A 3367-nucleotide genomic window follows, 5' to 3' on the forward strand; every position below is an offset into this window, starting at 1 on the left:
CAGATGGCACTGCTGCCTCGGCGGCGGGCTGGGGACAGGGAGGTGACACCGGGACATCCCCCTGTGACATCCAGGGGGACGGGGACACACGCAGGGCCCCGGGCTGGGGACAGGGGGGTGACACCGTGACATCCTGGGGGACGGGGACACACGCAGGGTCCCGGGCTGGGGACAGGGAGGTGACACCGGGACATCCCCCTGTGACATCCAGGGGGATGGGGACACACGCAGGGCCCCGGGCTGGGGACAGGGAGGTGACATCGTGACATCCCCCTGTGACATCCTGGGGGACGGGGACACACGCAGGGCCCCGGGCTGGGGACAGGGGAGTGACACCGTGACATCCAGGGGGATGGGGACACACGCAGGGCCCCGGGCTGGGGACAGGGAGGTGACACCGTGACATCCTGGGGGACGGGGACACACGCAGGGCCCCGGGCTGGGGACAGGGGGGTGACACCGTGACATCCCCCTGTGACATCCTGGGGGACGGGGACACGCGCGGGGCCCCGGCCCGGCCTCGGGTGGTGCTGAAACAAGGGGTGTCCTTCCCCCTTCCCAACCCAGGGGGTCCCATCCTGCCTCCTTTTAGGGGGAAGAAGGGACGTGGAAGGGGGTCAGCAGCCGAAACGAGGGGTGTCCTTCCATCTTCCCAACCCGGGGGGTCCCATCCTGCCTCGGCTGCTCCTTTTAGGGAGAGGAAAGGACGTGGAAAACGGGCCAAGAACCGGCCCCTCCGTGTCATCCCCGGGCAGGGACACGGAAATGCCGCCGGGCAGAGGCAGCTGAGCAGCTTTTGTGCTGTTTCTCTCACCTCCAGGACCCGTTTTCCAGGGGGATTTTCCCCCCGGGAAGCGCCACATTCCTCGTGCACTCACCGACCTGAGGGAGCAGCGTCCCAAGAGCCCGGGATGGAGAGCTGGGAGGAAGGGAATAGGGAATGAGCTGGGAAGTGTGTAGGAGAACACGGTGGGAGGCAGAGGAGAAGGCAGAGCTGCCTTTTGGAGCACAAAGCACATCGAGGGACCCCCAATCTGTCGGAGCCGGGCTGCGAGGCCGGAGCCAGCATCCAAATTAGTGTGGAGTGTTTCCATTGTGAGAGGCACAATGAGGACCATATGTCAGGGCCGGGGCTGGCAGAGGGGACAACGGGCCCCAGAGAGGTTTGGGAGTCACTGCCACCGAGCTGGTGCTGCCCTGACCCGAATATTCCCTCCCGGAGCCGGAGGGGTGGGACGGGGATGATCCACGTGGGGAGGTTGGAGCTGGAGGGGTTGGGAGAAGAGCTGGGTCTGGGTGCAGGGGGTGGGGACACGGAGCATCCCAAGGGGAGAAACGAACATTTCATCGGTGCTTTCATCGGGAATCGGAGTGATAGACAAAGGGGGAATGACAGAGGGGAAATTTAGGTTGGATATTGGGAAGAAATTCCTCCCTGTGAGGGTGGGGAGGCCCTGGCACAGGTTGCCCAGAGAAGCTGTGACTGCCCCATCCCTGGAAGTGTCCGAGGCCAGGCTGGAGCAAACCTGGGCTAGAGGAAGGTGTCCCTGTCCACAAGATCTTTAAGGTCCCTTCTCACCCAAACCATTCTCGATCCTCAATCCACGAGCTGGGACAAAAAGGAGCGCCAAGGTCCCCTCCCGTGCCCCTCTCACCCCTTCAACCCCGTCTCGCCCTCCCTCCCGTCTCTCCCTCCCCCCCGGTTGTCGTTTCCCTCCGGCGCGTCCCCGCAGCCGAGGCCAATCGATTACACGGAGAAATTTGGAGCGGGTCGGGAAGCAGCTGCAGCCGCGCCCCGGGGGACGGGCGGCACCGGCGCGGACAAAGGAGCCGCGATCTCCCCCCACCCGCCCCCGGCACGGCTCGGGGGGGCTCCGGGGGTGGGCGGCCCGGGGGACAGGGAGGGACCCGCGGGGGACGCCGCGCTCGGGGCCACCCCGATATTCCGGGGGTCTGGGGGAGACGGGGGGGGTTTGTCGGGGTTTGGAGGTGCTGAGGGGGGACTGGGCATCCTCATCCCTCTGCTGCCGCTCCCGGCAAAGCCAAACCGGGCTCCAGCAGGGCTGGGAAAGGCGAAGGTGCAGGACTTGGAGCGCCGGGAGGGCACATCCTCCCACCGCCTGCCACGGAGCGAACCCGCCACCCGGCAGGGATGGTGAAACACGGGCTGAAAACTGGGAAAAAAAGGGCAGAAAACGTGAAGCTGAGCGCTGCGAGTTCAAGATCTCTCTTGTGCTGGCGATTTAATTCGTTTCCCCCTCCCCGCCTTCCCTGTGAACTCATAAATAATAAATCCTTGCACAGTCCGAGCAGCCGAACGCGGGGAATCCGAGGGTGGCCTGGAGGCTTTCCCGACGTGATCTTGATATTTTTTTTTACACTCGTTTTCCTCCTTTTCCTTTCCCAAAAGTGCACGACAACACAGCAAATAAATAATAATAATTAATAATAATAATAATAATAATAACATTTCTCAATAAATTAATTCAATAAATATCCTCGTGGCACAGAGACTGTGGGGAGGGGAGGGAGGGGTGGGCTCATCTGCTCTGCTCTGGGGTGATGGGGGAGCCAGATCTGGGATCTGCTGCTCCAGCCCTCTGGGATGTGGCTGTTCCAGCCCTCTGGAATCAGCTGCTCCAGCCCTCCGGGATCCAACATTCACTGACAAGCCAGACAGAGGTAGAGATCCTTCTCCCTGCTTCCGTGGGGAGGGGGAAAAATGAGGTATGGAGCGAGGTGGTACTGGGAACTGGAGGCAGAGAGGGGTGGGATGGAGCCAGGAAAGGTGTGAAATCCCGGGAATCCCAGTAGGGGCCTTGTGGGGCTAGGACACAGCTCTGGCAGCGCCCAAAACCCCGGGAAGGGGGTCTCAGGTGGCCCCAGGACCGTTTGTTCCAGCTCTGGGGGTCTGTGGAGTTCCCTGCCCCTCACACTGCAGCAGTTCCACCTCTGGCCTCCCAAAATCCCCATCCCTGCCCGGCCGGAGACGAGGCTGGAGGAGGAGCAGCCCCGTCCCGTTCCCCGGGAGCCTGCCCCCCATTCCCATTCCCATTCCCATTCCCATTCCCATTCCCATTCCCAGGCTCTGCTCCTGACCTGGAATGTTGTGTCCAAGCACAGCCAGCGGTCCTGGTCCCCCCTCCTGGGGCTCTGCTCGTGCTCCTGCCACTGCCAGTGCAAAATTAACCCTCAAACCACCCAAACGGCCCCAAAATCGAGGCAAAACATTCACTCCTGCAACGAGTTTTCCTGCCCTCAGCTCGGCTCCGCTTTCCCTTCCCTCTCCCTTCCTTTTCCCCAAGTGCTGCTCCGTGTTTGAGGGGGGGGTCAGGGGAGATTCCTGGCTGCTGGAAGCTGCTGGAAG

This window comes from Lepidothrix coronata, unplaced genomic scaffold (assembly GCF_001604755.1).
Source record: "Lepidothrix coronata isolate B3197 unplaced genomic scaffold, Lepidothrix_coronata-1.0 Scaffold350, whole genome shotgun sequence".
Lineage (NCBI taxonomy): Eukaryota > Metazoa > Chordata > Aves > Passeriformes > Pipridae > Lepidothrix > Lepidothrix coronata.